At 37.9% G+C, this 20,380-nt stretch overlaps 1 long non-coding RNA gene across 1 annotated transcript in view; it reads left to right on the forward strand.

Annotated features, from left to right (window-relative positions):
* The window catches only part of LOC113901340, a 63,003-nt gene that overhangs the window by 20,757 nt on the left and 21,866 nt on the right, over positions 1–20,380 (forward strand). The window lies entirely within an intron of this gene.

The following is a 20,380-nucleotide window of genomic DNA, read 5'->3' on the forward strand; positions in this document are numbered from 1 at the left end:
TAAAAGTAAATGTTCATTTTGTTATTTTCATTAGTACCAGCCTATAATTTTATTTCATGTCTTCCCTATTTTTGATTCATGTATGAATTTATATGTGAGAGTGTATGTTCTGCTTTTTTGATTTTTCTTGATTAGATGGAGTATTAGGTCAAGAGTTTACTTTCCAGAAAAGGTAGTATATTTTGTGAAAATTTTTGATTTAACAAACAGCCTATATTTTTCTATAGAGTTCACATATAGTTTGAGTGAAAATTCATACTAAAATTTTAAAACATTGTCCCATCATATTTCAACATTTAGTATTTGAGAAAGTGATACTATATTAAATACATATTTTCTATATTTACATTTTGCCTACATTTTTCTATCTGAATATATTTAAGTATTTTACTCTTTATTTTTGAAATTTAGAAAAGTAGTTACATTTCAGTTAGGCCAATATGTCTTTTAATTAGTTTTACCAAGTATTTAAGGGACTCTTTTAAGTTGAAGACACTGACCTTTCCTTCTACTATACTTACTTTCTTATTTCTTCTGTGTATTCCCTGAGCTCCATTTTTATAAATTTCTGTATTTTTTTTAGTAGTTTGAATAATTATTTGTTAGTCAATATTTTGATGAAAGAAAAGGTTATATTATCAAATTATATATTTTGGTCAATATAATTCATCAACAAGAAATAACTGAGTGAAGTTTTAAATCATTTTCAATAGTGAGGTTTTATTGATAATTAAGGATTGCCCTGAACTTGAAGAGTTTGCTCTTTAGAATCAGATTATCTATTTTTAATCCTAGTTTCCACCTTCCAGATGAAGAACTAGGGCAAGTTACTTTATCATTCTGTACCATGTTTTCCTCATATGATCAATTAGCATAATAATAGCATCTATCTTACTGTTATCACCATAAATGAAATGAAATACCTGAAGGTCTCAGAACAGTTTTGGCATTTAACAGTGCATTCTAACTTTGTTATTATGAAAGTTTATTTCTTTGCTATTATTATGAAAGTTTATTGCCTATTATGAAAATTAATTGCTCATATTATTATGAAAATGTATTGCTTACACATTTCAGCTTTCAGACTTGCTTCCAGATTTTTTCACATCCTTTCAATAAACTTTTGGACAAGTTACTTGAACTCTTATGTTTCAGTTTTCTCATCAGTTACAACTGAAGCAATATTAATTAATATATATCATTTGCAAGGATTAAAGAAGATAAGAAAAATATAAATATTTGTAACATTTAGCATTTCTGACATACAGTAATTACCAAAAGCATATAACATACAATTTTCTTAGAACCTTTAATACACTATGTGGACATATTGTCAAATTAAATATTTATTAAATAAATGAATAAACTCTTTCCCTAAGATATTGATGTTTGTTCTTACCATCTCCTGCTTCACCACATCCAATTTACCTTGATTCACAGACCTAACATTCCAGGTTCCGATGCAATACTATTCTTTGCAACATCGGATTTTACTTTCATCACCAGACACATCCACAACTGAGCATCATTTCTGTACTAAAACCACCTCCCTGAAACTGCCTGCCCTGGCCAGGACCTCTAGTAATCACTTGCATGAGTTTCCTTACAGCAGGAGGTCCCAGTAAGGCGTGCAGAACTAACAACTAACACAGCTTCTGAACTAACAACATGCATAAGCTACCAACAACCTGAAGACTTAGGGAAAGTTCAAAATATAGAGAAGACACCAGTTCACAAGTCCTACTGACCTCCCAGAATCCTTCTTGCTGGAATCCATCTTAGCTGAGCAATGCGTGCGTCATCAAGAAGGACCCAGAGTAAGAATGATTGGCCAGAAACTAACCCCATTATCATGAAACCTGAGACTGTAAGACGCACGGTAGAGCAGTGCTCCTGGGTTTCCTTATGCTCCTATTCTCTGTCCGGGCACCCCTTCTCTTACTTTATCAATACATGTCTCCTTGGACAATTTATTTCTGAGTGTTCAACAAGAGCCCACTCTTTGACCCTGGAAGGGGTCCCCTTTTCTGTGACAGCAGAGGCTCTGTGTGCTGGATGGAGCAGAGCCTAGGGATCAGAGTCCTTTCTGTGCCCCATTGTCTCTGCATGGCCCAGCGAATATTTATTTACCAAATATTTGCTTTTCCATCATCATGTTGTCAACTAAAAACTCCACAACCTAAAAATTGAGAGTTATGTCTTTGTCGACTTAAAAAATAACTCACAACTAAAAGTTGACAGTTATGATGTTTGGTAGGAGTTTTTAGGACTTCAAGCCCAGGAGACAGCATCTCAAGTGACTCTGAGAGAATTGTTCCGAGGAGGCAAGAGGAGGAGCAAAGTTGTATAGAAGTTTTGCCAGGAAGGGCAGGTAGTACGAATATATATTTAAAAATTATTAATTAAAGAAAAATCAGATATCCCAAGTAAAAAAATTTAGTACTTTTCTATGTGTGGGAAGATGAAAGTGTCTGAGCTCACAGAAATCATTCCTTTCATATGCACTTTATCTGTCCAGGGCTAGTATCCATGTTTTTAAATCCTGAGATTCCTCAGGACTCACTGTTTGGAGTGGCTACAGTCTGATAGCTGCTAGATCACAAGTATTCTTCTCCTTCCTGAGTGACCTTAGGGCTCACCAGCTCATACTGGAGGGCTGCAATCATTGATGACTGTGACATCCTTGTTTATTGGATGGAAGGAAGTATTTTATTTCTTAATTTCCTCATCTTAGTCAGGAATTCAACCAATATTTAGGAGACATTTCATGACCAATCTTTGTCCCATGATGCTCAGAGGCTCACCATAGATCAGGCAAAAGTTTTCGTTGATATGCCACTCCAGGTATTAATTTCCAGATTAGGCCTATGGGTAGATAATAAACAATTCTCTGGATACTCTATCTTCTAACCTGTTATTAATATGACCCAGAAAATAATCTCCCTGTTGCTTCTTCTCATACCTAGAATCAGACTATTATAATTATTTGTCACATACAGAACTATATATATTAATATTTGATCAACTGTTTTAAGTCACCTAGTCATTATTATTTTTGCTGGAGGCCTGGTTACACGCTGGGTGGTGTAAGAGACAACAATTTTATCAAATAAACAGGACATAAGTAATGCGGCTAGTAACATTGATGAAGTCATAGTGTAACAGGGACACAAAGCACAAATAATTTAGAAGCAAAGAACAAATTAAAACAATGATTAGCAGAGTTGCACAGTGGAAATGCACTGGGAGAATAAAACAGTAAGTACAACTAGTTGTAATCCAGTTGGAATAAACCATTAAGACCACAGGAGAGCCAGTTGGACAAGACAAATTCTGACATGATCAGGTAGAGATAAAAATATAAATGTTTCATCTTTGTTTAAAAAGGCATGCTTTATCAACTTATACATCATAGCATAAGACAAAAGGTTTTACAGAAAAACAAGGATTCAAGTTAGTATATTTTCCAAAGTCGTAAGTCATATCAGCCCCATGTAATTGGTTCCTGTTGAGCTACATGAAGTTATCAGGTTTTCCATTAAGACTTTGTCATTTGTTACCCAGTTCAGCGACATTATTTAAAGACCATCAGAAATATATTTATTGAAAAGTTCTTTTTATGAGTCTTAGAAAATATTCACTTTGTAAAAGCAGTGTAAAATTATGATCATCAATAAAGAACAAGGGCTTCCTTGGTGGCTCAGACAGTAAAGGATCTGCCTGCAATACGGGAGACCCAGGTTTGATCCCCTGGTCAGGAAGATCCCTTGGAGAAGGAAATGACAACCCACTCCAATATACTTGCCTGGAGAATTTCTTGGACAGAGGAGCCTGTCAGACTATAGAATATGGAGTTGCAGAGAGTCAGACACAATTGAGCAACTAACAAATAAAGAACAAAACTTAAGGTAGCATGGTTAAAGATTTGAATACAATGCATTTAGCAGGAAACTTGGATATTTTGACAACATATAGCATTTTAGGATAATAACTAGAATTACAATTGATAGCTTTTTATCAGGACATACCAGATGTAAGAGATTCGTATAAACCTTGGAATATCTATATTAATGATGTTTTCCCATACTTTACGAAGTCCACATTCAATCACTTGAAAATGTTTTTGAGTTAAAAATACCAAGTAAGCTTAGCTTAACATTCTTCTCTGAGATGTCTCAGAGATGTTTTTTTTGAAGCATCCCAGAATTAGCTGGAGGCTAAAAGAGCTTTAGTTACATTTTGATATTTGGGAAATTTGTTAGAAATATTAGAAAAGTTTCTAAACACACAGGATCACAGGTCACTGAAGCAATACTTATTCATTTAACAAAAGTCACAACAGCATTGAAAAGAAAATAAATATATATCACTTAAGGGCACAGAAAGTGATTTTTTTAATCAGAAAGATAAATCAAATTTCAGTCCTGCATTAGCTTATTTAACAAAATCCATTTAGTTAACCTCAATCTATATTTAGTTAATCCTGAATATGCATAATTTTTTTTATCCTCAAGGTTCTTTTCCACAATCTCTCATGACTTTTTGTATACAGCCTTTCTCTCATTTTCCATACAAATAAAACCAACCAGTTCATTCCTTCTGTTTCCTCAGTAAAATGTAATTCCATTCCTCATACCTTCTTTACTGAAAACATACATTCTACTTTCTTATTGTACAGAGGTATTTGTTATTCCATTATCTTTAATAACATATTTAAATTAGAATCCTCAACTCTTAAAACCTTAATTTATAGTGAAAGTTAAGAAGTAAGCAATTATGAACTATCTTTTACACTAGCATTCTATAGATTGGTGAGCATAAATACCAATGATTATTTTTTTAAAAACTTGTTTTCTTACAGATAACATCTCAGGGTGATACTAACAGTCCTAAATATCTTTAGTATCTCTAATTGGTAATTAATGTCTCAGTATCTAATTTTTAATTATCTATTTAATAAACTTTTATCACTTAAGTTAGCAGAACTCTAGAATTTCCAGTTGCCAAATATCTGTGGAAAGATCATTTTAAGTAGATATTTCTAAAATATTACTATTTCAAAGAGTTCATCCCAAAGCTCTTATGTCATTTACATTTTCTTTAAAGTTTCATCATATCAAGTTATTTTCCTTGCAACAGATATAATGTGGTATTTATTAAACCTAAAGTACAATAAAGTATTATACTTAATTTTGATGAATTTTAATGATATTAAACAAACAAAAATTACAAAAAAAAAAAAAAAGATCAACAAACAAAAATTAATACCAGGATTCCCAGGAAGCACTACCCACTCAGGTGGGTAAAGAACCTACCTGCCAATGTAGGAGACATAAGAAAAGTGGGTTTGATCCCTGGATCAGGAAGATCCCCTGGAGGAAGGTATGGTAACCCACTCCAGTATTCATGCCTGGAGAATCCCATGGTAGAGGTGCCTGGCAAGCTATGTATGGTCCATAAGGTTGCAAAGAGTCAGACACAATCAAAGACACTTAGCATGCATGTCAACCTAATACTGACTATATCCCATTGTACATGAACCTGAAAATCATCTTGGACTGTGTCTTTAAATGTGGCACTGTTTACTAAATAGAAATCTTTATAAATTCAATTTTGATAGAACTGTTTACAAGTAGAGATAGCTCATGTATAATGTGTACAGACATAAATAGGCAAACTAGAGATCTCTTGGAGAAGGCAATGGCACCCCACTCCAGTACTCTCGCCTGGAAAATCCCGTGGACGGAGGAGCCTGGTGGGCTGCAGTCCGTGGGGTCGCTAAGAGTCGGACACGACTGTGCGACTTCACTTTCACTTTTCACTTTCATGCATTGGAGAAGGAAATGGCAACCCACTCCAGTATTCTTGCCTGGAGAACCCCAGGGACTGGGGAGCCTGGTGGGCTGCCGTCTATGGGTCACACAGTCTGACACGACTGAAGTGACTTAGCAGCAGAGATCTCTTGACTTTCTCATAAGAGATCTCATAACTTAAAAGCTTAGTTATGAATCAGGTATTACAATATAAACTTACTAGTTTACAAACAGTTGAGTGCCTTAAAGTTGTTTGCTCAGGTGACTAAGGCTTACTATCTGTAAGGTTTGACTGAGGGAGCATTCCCAGCAGTTTGAATTTTAAAACTACCAATTTTTTCACCTTAGTTTCAAGTTTTGCTTGATTGAGCTAATTAGGCTCAGTAAGCCTCAGGTCAGGCTATGGTTTTTCCTGTGGTCATGTATGGATGTGAGAGTTGGACTGTGAAGAAGGCTGAGTGCCGAAGAATTGATGCTTTTGAACTGTGGTGTTGGAGAAGACTCTTGAGAGTCCCTTGGACTGCAAGGAGATCCAACCAGTCCATTCTGAAGGAGGTCAGCCCTGGGATTTCTTTGGAAGGAATGATGCTAAAGCTGAAACTCCAGTACTTTGGCCACCTCATGGAAAGACCCTGATGCTGGGAGGGGTTGGGGGCAGGAGGAGAAGGGGACGACAGAGGATGAGATGGCTGGATGGCATCACTGACTCGATGGACGTGAGTCTGAGTGAACTCCGGGAGTTGGTGATGGACAGGGAGGCCTGGCGTGCTGCGATTCATGGGGTCGCAAAGAGTCAGACATGACTGAGCGACTGATCTGATCTGATCTGAAGCCTCAGGTCCTATAGCATGTACTTACATTTCTGGATTTTAGAGATTTTTAAGAGAAATACAATTGATTTTAGTTCCCCAAAAAACAGGTCTGTCACTTAAAAAATACTAAAAGGTTTTATCAGTATCAAGATTTCTAACTAAACAAATTTATTTTACAAGTTCTATGTTCTATAATTTTAGAGTTTAACTTGTTATGCCTCCAAAAGTTTGTATAAGGCACTCAGCAAAGACCTTTCTGTGTTTACAAGAAAAACCCAAAGCAAAATCACTATTTTTACTTTTATAAGCCTTTACATGTTCAGTCACTCAGTCATGCCCAACTCTGCAACCCCATGGACTGCAGCATGCCAGGCCTCCCTGTCCATCACCAACTCCTGGAGTTTACTCAAATTCATGTCCATTGAGTCAGTGATGACATTCAACCATCTCATCCTCTGTCATCCCCTTCTCCTCCCACCATCAATCTTTCCCAGCATCAGGGTCTTTTCCAGTGAGTCAGTTCTTCACATCAGGTAGCCAAAGTATTGGAGTTTCAGCTTCAGCATCAGTCCTTCCAAAGAATATTCAGGACTGATTTCCTTTAGGATGGACTAGTTGGATCTCCTTGCAGTCCAAGGGACTCTCAAGAGTCTTTTCCAACACCTTACATGTTAGTTCCCAGTTTTTACTTATTTTGTATGACTTAGGTAATCCTATTGGTTTCCTTTAGTGTGTTCAGTTAATATTTCCTGAGGCATGGATTTATATGTATTTTATAATATCAGGCAGGGGAAGCATTCCTCTTGAAACATGCTAATTCCATAATATAATTAAATGAAAGAGATGTAAACATCCTATATAAAGCCCATTTAAATATATCAGTTTTATACACTTTCATCTCAGTTCTGTTAACTTTTATATATTTAACTTTAGTGTTTTCATTAGAATACAGTTAACAAGCTTTGGTCTTACAAATGGAGTTTTAGAAGTTTTTCTTCTTTTGTTCCCTGTCCCTTTTATCTATTTTTATATTAAAAAGCTCTGAGATTCCCCAGAGTGGGGCTGAGCTACAGAGATCAGACCTTTGGTCTAACCAAATAATTGCTGAGCAGATGTCTCATGGTAAACTTTTTAGCCCCTTAAATATAATTTAAAACTGATGTAAATACAACAGACTTGTTTGGATTTTGACGTTGGGGACCAATAGGCATCCCTTCAGGCCCGTTTAACCCTAGGCAGTGTGGTAATGTTAAATCTTGTTTTAGTCACAAAATGTCCAGTTTATTTATCCCATTTTAAATAATTATCTATGGATTTGTTCATTTGAGATAATTCCTTTTAAAATTTCTACCTTGTTGGAAAATAGTAGTTAGACTTTCCTTACAAGTTTTTCTTATTAACATTAATTATTCAAATATGCTTATTAGCATCTGCAAGATCCATTAAGGGGAAACATGGACTACCAATGAACTTCTGAAACCAGTTTTTCTTACTTGTTTTAAACAATAGAAGTTCTTAGGTTAAATATCAGATATAATTGTCACCTTTAATTTGATTTTTGTTTTATAGGTACCAATAAAACAGCTGTTTATAATAAGAGCACTTTAGATTCACTAATTTGTTAGTTTCTTCAAATTTAAAAGGATCCATCATTTGGCCATCACTAAAATATATATCAAACCATTAAGATGCAAGAGTCGGCCCCATAAGACTGGGAGAGAATGTAACCTAAATCTGGAGAGTGTACTCTGAAAAAATAGTATGGCAAAGATGAAGTTTTCAAAACACATACATGCAAGCGCACATATACACAGGACATCCTAGGAAGATCAGGTAGAACATTTACAACTCAAAGACCCAGGAAGAGGAATGGAAGTTTCCCCTAGAAGGTCTTTGTTTAAAGTCAGAATTTTGAAAAGATATATTTACAAAGCCAATTTTTAACCTTAATTTAACTGCTTATGCAATTAAAAACACCCTCATTTTAGGGCGAGATTTCCTATAGTATAATTTCCCCAATTAACAAGGTACTTGCAAGTATGAACTCCATATATATAATACATGAATCTGACTGGGGTGTTAGTCAGAGGGTGGCTTTCTTACGCCCCTTGTTTTCATTTTTCAGAGATTCTATCTCCTGTTGAGAGAGTTAATTCTTAGGTAAGTTGATAAGGAGTCCAAGGGCCCTGAAAAGAAAAAAGGAGTCCGGGGCCTTTGAGGAGCAGAAAGGGGACCAGGGGCCTCGAGGAGGAGAAAAGGACAAACGTGTGTTGCTTTTTTCTTCCCTACATTACTTCATCTTAGAGAAGTCTCTCCCATCAGAAAGTTTCCATAAACCTCTTATTCTCATGAGAGGGCAGAGAGAATGAAAACCACAGTCATAGAAAACTAATTAAATTGATCACATGGATCACAACCCTGTCCAACTCAATGAAACTATGAGCCATGCCGTGAAGGGCCACCCAAATGGATGTGTCTTGGTGCACAGTTCTGACAAAATGTGGTCCATGGAGAAGGGAATGGCAAGCCACTTCAATATTCTTGCCTTGAGAACCCCATGAACAGTATGAAAAGGCAAAAAGATATGACACTGAAACTGAACTCCCCAGTTCGGTAGGTGCCCAATATGCTTCTGGAGAAGAATGCAGAAATAACACCAGAAAAAATGAAGAGACAGAGCCAAAGCAAAAACAACGTCCAGTTGTTGATGTGACTGGTAATGGTAGTAAAGTCCAATGCTGTAAAGAACAATATTGCATAGGAACCTGGAATGTTAGGTCCATGAATCAAGCTAAATTGGAAGCAGTCAAATAGGAGAAGGCAAGGGTGAACATCGACATTTTAGGAATCAGTGAACTAAAATGGACTGGAATGGGTGAATTTAACTCATATGACCATTATATTCACTACTGTGGACAAGAATCCCTTAGAAGAAATGGAGTAGCCCTCATAGTCAACAAAAGAGTCCAAAATGCAGTTCTTGGGTGCAGTCTCATAAACAACAGAATGATCTCTGTTCATTTCCAATGCAAACCATTCAATATCATGGTAATCCAACTCTATGCCCCAACCAGTAATGCTGAAGAAGCTGAAGTTGAATGGTTCTATAAAGACCTACAAGACCTTCTAGAACTAACACCCCAAAAACATGTCCTTTTCATTATACGGGACTGGAATGCAAATGTAGGAAGTCAAGAGACATCTGGAGTAATGGGCAAATTTGGGGTTGGAGTACAAAATGAAGCAGGGCAAAGGCTAACAGAGTTTGCCAAGAGAACACACTGGTCACAGCCAACACCCTCTTGCAACAACACAAGAGAAGACTCTACACATGGACATCACTAGATGGTCAATATCAAAATCAGGTTGATTGTATTCTTTGCAGCCAAAAATGGAGAAGCTCTATATAGTCAGCAAAACAAGACTGGGAGCTGACTGTGGCACGAATGATGAACTCCTTATTGCTAAATTCAGACTTAAATTGAAGAAAGTAGGGAAAGTCAATAGATCATTCAGGTATGACCTAAATCAAATCCCTTACGATTATACAGTGGAAGTGACAAATAGATTCAAGGGATTAAATCTACTAGAGAGAGTGCTTGAAGAACTATGGATGGAGGTTCATGACATTGTACAGGAGGCAATGATCAAGACTATCCCCAAGGAAAAGAAATGCAAAAAGGCAAAATGGTTGTCTGAGGAAGCCTTACAAACAGCTATGAAAGGAAGAGAAGTGAAAAGCAAAGGAGAAAAGGAAAGATATACCCATGTGAATTCAGAATTCCAAACAATAGCAAGAAAGGATAAGAAAGCCCTTCTCAGTGATCAATGCAAAGAAATAGAGGAAACTATAGAATGGGAAAGATGAGATTTCTTCAAGGAAATTAGAGATACCAAGGGAACATTTCATGCAAAGATGAGCACAATAAAGGACAGAAATGGTATGGACCTAACAGAAGCAAAAGATATTAAAAGAGGTGGAAAAAATACACAGAAGAACTAACAAAAAAACATCTTCATGACACAGATACCATGATGGTGTGATCACTCACCTAGAGCCAGACATCCTGGAATGTGAAGTCAAGTGGCCCCTAGGAAGCATCACTACAAACAAAGGTAGTGAAGGTGATGGAATTCCAGTTGAGCTATTTCAAATCCTAAAAGGTGATGCTGTGAAAGTGCTGCACTCAATATGCCAGCAAATTTGGAAAACTGAGCACTGGCCACAGGACTGGAAAAGATCAGTTTGCATTCCAATCCCAAAGAAAGGCAATGTCAAAGAATGCTTAAACTACCACACAATTGCACTCATCTCACATGCTAACAAAGTAATGCTCAAAATTCTCCAAGCCAGGTTTCAACAGTACATAAACTGTGTACTTCCAGATGTTCAAGCTGGATTTAGAAAAGGCAGAGGAACCAGAGATCAAATTGCCAACATCCACTGGATCTTTGAAAAAGCAAGAGAGTTGCAGAAAAATGTCTATTTCTGCTTATTGACTACGCCAAAGCCTTTGGCTGTGTGAATCACAACAATTTTCCACAGTGGAAAATTCTTCAAGAGATGGGAGTACTAGAACACCTTACCTGCCTCCTGAGAAATCTGTATGCAGGTCAAGAAGCAACAGTTAGAACTGGACATGGAACAACAGACTGGTTCCAAATCAGGAAAGAAGTATGCCAAGGCTGTATATTGTCACCCTGCTTATTTAACTTTTATGCGAATACATCATGCAAAATGCCAGGCTGGATGAAGCACAAACTGGAATCAAGACTGCCAGGAGAAATATCAGTAACCTCAGGTGTGCATTAGCTACCACCCTTATGGCAGAAAGTGAAGAATAACTAAACAGCCTCTTGCTGAAAGTGAAAGAGGAGACAGAAAAAGTTGTCTTAAAACTCAACATTCAGAAAACAAAGGTCATGGCATCAAGTCCCATCACTTCATGGCAAATAGATGGGGAAACAGTGGAAACAATGAGATACTTTTTTGGGGAGAGTGGGCTCCAAAATCAGTGCAGATGGTGACAGCAGCCATGAATTAAAAGATGCATGCTCCTTGGGAAGAAAAGTTATGACCAACCTAGACAGCATATTAAAAAGCAGAGACATTACTTTGTCAACAAAGGTCCATCTAGTCAAAACTATGGTTTTCCCATTAGTCATGTATGGATGTGAGAGTTGGACTATAAAGAAAGCTGAGCACCAAAGAATTGATGCTTTTGAACTGTGTTGTTGAAGAAGACTCTTGAGAGTCCCTTGGTGCAAGGAGATCAACCAGTCCATCCTAAAGAAAATCAGTCCTGAATAGTCAGTCATTGGAAGGATTGATGCTGAAGCTGAAACTCCAATATTTTGGCCACCTGATGCGAAGTACTGACTCATTTGAAAAGACCATGACGATGGGAAAAATTGAAGGCAGGAGGAGAAGGGGATGACTGAGGATGAGATGACTGGATAATATCACCAAATCAATAGACATGAGTTTGAACAAGCTCTGGGAATTGGTCGAGGATAGGGAAGCCTGGCATGCTGCAGTCTATGGGGTCACTTGGACTTCTGACTAATCCTATTATCTTAAGATGGAAGTTGTGGGAGTTCGTCTGGTAAGACCTTTACAATCTTGAAAAAGTATATAAGGCCTCATAAGACTAAGAGGGCATTCTCTGCCCTCTTCTGATGTCTATGTCAGAAGCTTTTCTATTCCTTTTTCACTGTAATAAAACTTTTGCCACACGAAGTTCTGAGTGCCTGAAGCCTCATATCTGGTCCCGAAGACAAATTCTCTTCTTTGGAGATCACAAAGGGAACACCATTCACTATAAGCTATCATCATCTTAAGTTGAATTTGTCAGGAACAAAATTGACTAGTAAAATCAGGTGGTAGACCTGTGTGATACTTGTGAGCTTGAGTCCTCCAGCCATCACCCAGAGCCCTTTCAGCTTGTCTTACATGTCTCAGCTTTTCCTTCCAGCAGTCTAAGACCACAATGGATGCTCAAATGGCTGAATGGCCAACTCTAATTTGTGACCTTTGGGTGAGCGAGTGTTTTAATTAATGAATGGATTTCCCTATGGAGCCACTGGTCTCTATCAATCTGGTAAATTTCTCAGTCACCTAAGAAAGCCATAACTGGCCAGGAGAAATCTTGTCTCTTTTCTTTCGAGCAAAGCTCTCATGCAATATCTTCACCTTTATCCTGAAAAATTCTATTAAGGCAGTGGAACTGGAAAAAAAAAAAAAAAAAGCATCAGATCAGGCTCTCACTTAACCACTCATCCAAGACCACTCAGTATCCTACAACTGAGCAAACCCTGGTGTCTTTCTTTCAACCACCCCCATCCCCAGTACTTTCACTTAGGTGCGTATTCTTCAGTATTTTTCAATCAAGCCCCACCCAGTATCTCTCAGCTGGGAAGGGGCAGACCTACTATACCTCACCAAATAAAACTCAGGATCATCAACCAATACAGGAGATCCAAGAACCAGGAGAGACTCACTGAAATTCATGTGGACTCCCTTAGGATGCAGGTGGGCATAAGAAGCCTAGGATGGTACCAAGGCTCCGGGTCCTCTTAGTGTTCAGGTGACAGAGATAAATCTGCTCTGGCCCCTTTGGGGGTTACCATAGCTTTTGACTTAAGAGATAGTCTCAACCTTAAAGTTATGTTTTATTTCAGTAGGAAATTTTAGGGCTTCAGGCCCAGGAGGTATCATTTCGAGTGTTCCTGAGAGAAATGTTCTAAGGAGGCAAGGGGAGGAGCCAGGTTTTACAGAAGCTTTGCAACAAAGAGCAGGTAGTCCATACATCTAAAGGGTCATTGTTAATTAAAGAAAGCCAGATAGCTGAAGTTAAGGAATTTAGTGGTTTTCTCTGTATGGGAAGATACAAGAGCCTGAACTCACTGAAATCACTCCTTCATATGCATCTCAGCTGCCTGGAGCCAGTATCCTGTGTTTTCACATCCTGGGCTTTCTTGGAACTCACTGCAAGAAGTGGCTGCAGTCTGATGGCTGGTAGATCACAGGTATTCTTCTCCTTCCTGAGTGCCCATAGGGCTAACCAGCTCATACTGGAGCACTGCAATCACTGATGACTGTGACTTTTTTGTTTACTGATATGGCAGGAAATATTTCGTCTCATCTTATTTGACTAGAATTTTTAGCACTTCAAGACTGGAAGGCAGCATCTCAAATAAACTTGAGAGAACTTCTCTGAGGAGATTGGAGGTGGGAAGCCAGGATATATAGGAGTTTTGCAACAAAGGTCAGGCAGCATAAATGTCAAAAGATTATTGTTAATTAAAGAAAACTAGAAATCTCACGGAGAAGGCAATGGCACCCCACTCCAGTACTCTTGCCTGGAAAATCCCATGGATGGAGGAGCCCGGTAGGCTGCAGTCCATGGGGTCACTAAGAGTTGGACATGACTGAGCGACTTCACTTTCACTTTTCACTTTCATGCATTGGAGAAGGAAATGGCGGCCCACTCCAGTATTCTTGCCTGGAGAATCCCAGGGACGGGGGAGCCTGGTGGGCTGCCGTCTATGGGGTCGCACAGAGTCGGACACGACTGAAGCGACTTAGCAGCAGCAGAAATCTCAAGGAGTTTACTGCTTTTCTATGAGAAGATGTAAGAGTCTGAGCTTACTGAAATCGTTCCTTTGATATGTACTTCAACTGTCTTGGACCTATATCATGTGTTTTCATGTCCTGAGTTTCTTCAGGGCTCACCATAGGGAGTGACTACAGTTTAATGACTGGGAGATGGCAAGCATTCTTTTCTTTCTTGTGTACTCCCAGGATTCACTATCAGGGTAGTGGCTGCAATCATTGATGACTGTGACATCCTTTTACAGATATGGCAGTCAATATTCTATTTATCAAAGCAAACTGCCTTCCTTACCTTTTAAGTCCCAAACCACTACCCCCACACTCTCTTTTGTCTTTAATTGAAAATGGTATTTAATGTGAGGGCTTCTGCCATCTTGGCCACTGACTGTTTTTCTTGGTCTCTCCCACATACACATCTCATTTTTCTCGTGTTAATCTATCTCATGTCAATTTAATTCTTAAACCAGTCAGAAAAACCTAAAAGGTACAGAAAATTTTCTTCCTCCCGCCATGTATATATTAGGTTAGTTCAAAAATAATTGTAATTTTGCATTTTGAACTTTGCCATTTGATATTGGAATACATTCTTAAATGACTGTGATTATACATTATTTTAATGCACATTTCTCACTTGATGATTTTTGCTAACGATTTACTTGCTGTTCCTTTTTATATTTATTTTAGACTAGGGAAATGGTGTTAGACAAAAAGCAAATTCAAGCTTTTTCCTTATTTGAGTTCAAAATGGGTCATAAAGCAGCAGAGGTCACTGGCAACATCAACACGCACTTGGCCCAGAAATTACTAACAAACGTATAGTGCCGTGGTGGTACAAGAAGTTTTGCAAAAGAGATGAGAGCCTTGAAGATGAGGAGTGCAGTGGCTGGCTCTTGGAAGTTGACAATGACCAACTGAGAGCCATCATTGAAGTTGATCCTCTTACAACCACATGAAAGTTGCAGAAGGACTCAGCATGAACCATTCTATGGTCATTCAGCATTTGAAGCAAATTGGAAAGGTAAAAAAGCTCAATAAGTAGGTGCCTTGGAGCTGACCACAAATCATTTTGAAGTGTCATCTTCTCTTATTCTATACAACAACAAACCATTTATCAATTGGATTGTGATGTACGATGAAAAGTGGATTTTATACAACAACTGGCAATGACCATCTCAGTGGTTGGACCAAGAAGAAAGTCTAAAGTACTTCCCAAAGGCAAACTTGCACCCAAAAATGGTCATGGTCACTGTTTTGCAGTCTGCTGCCAGTCTGATCCACTCTAGCTTTCTGAATCCTGGCGAAACCATTACATCTGAGAAGTATGCTCAGCAAATCAGTGAGATGCACCAACAACGGCAGTGCCTGCAGCTGGCATTCAGCAACAGAATGGGCCCAATTGTTATCCATGACCAACACCCGACTGCACGTCACACAGCCAACACTTCAAAAGTTGTACAAAGTGGACTACAAAGTTTTGCCTCATCCACCATATTCACCTGACCTCTCACCAACCAACTACCATTTTTTCAAGCATCTCAACAACTTTCTGCAGGGAAAACGCTTCCACAACCAGCAGGAGGCAGAAAATAATTTCCAAGAGTTCATCAAATCCTGAAGCATGGATTTTTACATTACAGGAGTAAACAAACTTACTTCTCATTGGCAAAAATGTGTTGATTGTAATATTTCCTATTTTGATTAATAAAGATGTGTTTGAGCCTATTATAATTTAAAATTCACAGTCCAAAACCATAATTTCTTTTTCACCAACCTAATACATGCAGTATTGTAGTGAATTTATATCTTGTCTTCCAGAACGTTATTCCAATTATCTGAACTGTATGAGAGGTCTCATTTCATTGATGATGAAGATAATCATTTTTGAAACACTGGGTATTTTAAAACTTAAGAAAAATGGCTTTTTTTAAAAATGTGTTTCTTCTATTAAAAGTAAAACCTCTTTCCAAAAAAAATACCTATTAACCACTTGTATTTCCTACTTTGTGAGTCAATGTTCCAAAATTACTTTTGTCCTGATGTTAAATTTTTAACTTTTGTTTCTAAAAATTATTCTGCATAGTAAGAACAATAATTCACTGTTTTCCACAAATATTATTTATTTTATTTTATTTAACTTTACAATATTGTATTGGTTTTGCCATATATCAAAATGAATCTGCCACAGGTATACATGTGTTCCCCATCCTGAACCCTCCTCCCTCCTCCCTCCCCATACCATACTGGGTCATCCCAGTGCACCAGCCCCAAGCATCCAGTATCGTGCATCGAACCTGGACTGGCGACTTGTTTCATTTATGATATTATACATATTTCAATGCCATTCTCCCAAATCATCCCACCCTCTCCCTCTCCCACAGAGTCCAAAAGACTGTTCTAGACATCAGTGTCTCTTTTGCTGTCTCACATACAGGGTTATTGTTACCATCTTTCTAAATTCCATATATATGCATTAGTATACTGTATTGGTGTTTTTCCTTCTGGCTTACTTCACTCTGTATAATAGGCTCCAGTTTCATCCACCTCATTAGAACTGATTCAAATGTATTCTTTTTAATGGCTGAGTAATACTCCATTGTGTATATGTACCACTGCTTTCTTATCCATTCATCTGCTGATGGACATCTAGGTTGCTTCCATGTCTTGGCTATTATAAACAGTGCTGTGATGAACATTGGGGTACATGTGTCTCTTTCAATTCTGGTTTCCTCAGTGTGTATGCCCAGCAGTGGGATTGCTGGGTCGTATGGCAGTTCTATTTCCAGTTTTTTAAGGAATCTCCACACTGTTCTCCATAGTGGCTGTACTAGTTTGCATTCCCACCAACAGTGTAAGAGGGTTCCCTTTTCTCCACATCCTCTCCAGCATTTATTGCTTGTAGACTTTTGGATCACAGCCATTCTGACTGGTGTGAAATGGTACCTCATTGTGGTTTTGATTTGCATTTCTCTGATAATGAGTGACGTTGAGCATCTTTTCATGTGTTTGTTAGCCATCTGTATGTCTTCTTTGGAGAAATGTCTGTTTAGTTCTTTGGCCCATTTTTTGATTGGGTCATTTATTTTTCTGAATTTGAGCTGTAGGAGTTGCTTGTATATTTTTGAGATTAGTTGTTTGTCTGTTGCTTCATTTGCTATTATTTTCTCCCATTCTGAAGGCTATCTTTTCACCTTGCTTATAGTTTCCTTTGTTGTGCAGAAGCTTTTAAGTTTAATTAGGTCCCATTTGTTTATTTTTGCTTTTATTTCCAATATTCTGGGAGGTGGGTCATAGAGGATCATGTTGTGATGTATGTCGGAGAGTGTTTTGCCTATGTTCTCCTCTAGGAGTTTTATAGTTTCTAGTCTTACGTTTAGATCTTTAATCCATTTTGAGTTTGTTTTTGTGTATGGTGTTAGAAAGTGCTCTAGTTTCATTCTTTTACAAGTGATTGACCAGTTTTCCCAGCAACATTTGTTAAAGAGATTGTCTTTAATCCATTGTTGCCTCAGTCATGTCCGACTCTGTGCAACCCCACAGACGGCAGGCCACTAGGCTCCTCTTTCCCTGAGATTCTCCAGGCAAGAACACTGGAGTGATTCTTGCCTCCTTTGTCAAAGATAAGGTGTCCATATGTGCGTGGATATCCTACACAAATACTATTAATTATTTTATGGTTTATTGTTTCTTTCCCTAAAACTTTTATTGAAATCCATATTCTACTTAAAGTATAATTATGCATTATTTAAATTTGAAACTAAAAATGACAGTAGTACATTTTTATATATATGCTTGCTCCTTGGAAGAAAAGCTATGACCAACCTAGACAGCATATTAAAAAGCAGAGACATTACTTTGCCAACAAAGGTACATCCAGTCAAAGCTATGGCTTTTCCAGTAGTCATGTATGGATATGAGAGTTGGACCATAAAGAAAGCTGAGCGCCAAAGAATTGATGCATTTGAACTGTGGTGTTGGAGAAGACTCTTAAGAGTCCCTTGGACTGCAAGGAGATCCAACCAGTCCATCCTAAAGAAAATCAGTCCTGAGCATTCATTGGAAGGACTGACGCTGAAGCTGAAACTCCAATACTTTGGCCACCTGATGCGAAGAGCTGACTCATTGAAAAGACCCTGCTGCTGGGAAAGATTGAGGGCAGGAAGAGAGGGGACAACAGAGGATGAGATGGTTGGATGGCATCACTGACTCAATGGATATGAGTTTGAGTAAGCTCCGGGAGGTGGTGATGGACAGGGAAGCCTGGCATGCTGCAGTCCATGGGGTCGCAAAGAGTCGGACACAACTGAGCAACTGAACTGAACTGATATATTTTTATAAAGAAAAAACTCACAAATATCCCTGAAATGAGTCTCTTGATGAATATTTATATCAGTGTTAATGTCCTCTGAGTTGCTCCCATGCTATGTATGGTCTGGATCATGATTACAGCTGAAACCACTTACACTTTTATAGTATCTGGAACTTATATAAATGCAGTTCAGACATCAAGCTTTCTCTACTCACCAGCACCGCAGAAACCACTTATGATCACATACTGGAACCATCAGGTATATGTTAAAATGTTTCAACTTAGCTCAGCTAATTTAAGCCCTAAGATGTGACTTACTTGTGAAGTCTATTTCTCTTTAGCTGTATTTATCAATGTAAGAAGATTATTAGGAGAAAGGGTATGGACTTTTTCTCTGTTGACAGATGGTGGGGATAGTGAAGTGCCTGTGATGCATTGAACTTTTTGACTTTGTGCTCAAAAAGTCTGTCTCTCAAAGGAGCCTTTCTTTGGCAGGTAGAGTGACTGCCAAAAGCTTCAAGGGGGACAATATATTTCTTTGACATTATATCTGAATTATTGCCCTGAAGTCGGGCAGGTCACTTGTATGTGTGAGCACTTAAGGCTTTCAAATAGAAAGCAGGCCTCAGGTTTCAGAGACATTTATTAAGAGTTATGAATTTTACTTTCTCATGAATTGCTGAAGATAAAACATTCTAATACAATAAAAAAGTGAAACTGTGGCATAAAAGTGCATTCAGAAAACATATAATTGTCACACCAAAAATTAATGAAAGTGTCAAAGAACTAAGTCATAAGTCATATTTGGAACACAGCCAAGCTCTGGATGCAGACAAACTAATAAATGAATTCTAAAGTGTTTCCTTGAGTCTCCTTTGAGTATTCACTCTTTTGTAATCTGTTAGTTTTAAAGACAGAAATGGCTAGTCTTTTTTTTTCTAACCAAGCTTAATCTAAGAACAACCCTTTGCATCAATTCTTTCTCTAATAAATATTACAAATGAGTTTTGTGTATATAGAACATTCTCAAAAATAAAATCTTCTAATTCAGTCATATATGTGTATTGAGTACCTACTATGTTCTAAGTTCTTACTTAGATGTTAGAGTTAAAATAGACATGTATGATATATAGATATATATATATACATCCATGGCCAATGAAAAGTAAAGTTTCTTGGATTGTTCATGTGGTTGAGACTGGCTTTCTTTCGATTTGTAATTCTAGGTCATACTTGTCATTGCTTCCATCAGTTTAGGTATGGCTATGTCGGGTCAGTGCCTCCTCATCTATAAGCTTTGTTAACCCAACCGATCATCTCTACAATTTCACAGAGACTTTAATATGTATACAGCCTGATCTTAGCTGGACCACTAATGACATAAATGCCCTGACTGGGAAAAACTACCTGAGTTTGGACAATGAAATCTTGATAGATTGTTAATGGAAAGATTCTTCTCAATTATGATGAACAGTAACAGTCTTAACCAATAGCATTATCATGCTTGTGTGTGTTAGTGGCTCAGTCATGTCTGACTCTGAAACCGCACAGACTGCAGCCTGCCAGGCTTCTCCACCCATGGGATTCTCCAGGCAAGAATACTGGAGCAGATTGCCGTTCCCTTCTCCAGAGGATCTTCCCGACCCAGGAATTGAACCCTGGTCTCCAGCATTGCAGGAAGATTCACCATTTAAGCTTCAGGGAAGTCCTCTTATCATGCTTAGTGGTGAAATTAAGTGGGCATTTTAATTATATTGGGACCCATGAACTATACAGCCCATGGAATTCTCCAGACCAGAATACTGGAGTGGGTAGCTGTTCCCTTCTCCAGGGG

The sequence above is a fragment of the Bos indicus x Bos taurus genome, chromosome 11 (genome assembly GCF_003369695.1).
Source record: "Bos indicus x Bos taurus breed Angus x Brahman F1 hybrid chromosome 11, Bos_hybrid_MaternalHap_v2.0, whole genome shotgun sequence".
NCBI lineage: Eukaryota > Metazoa > Chordata > Mammalia > Artiodactyla > Bovidae > Bos > Bos indicus x Bos taurus.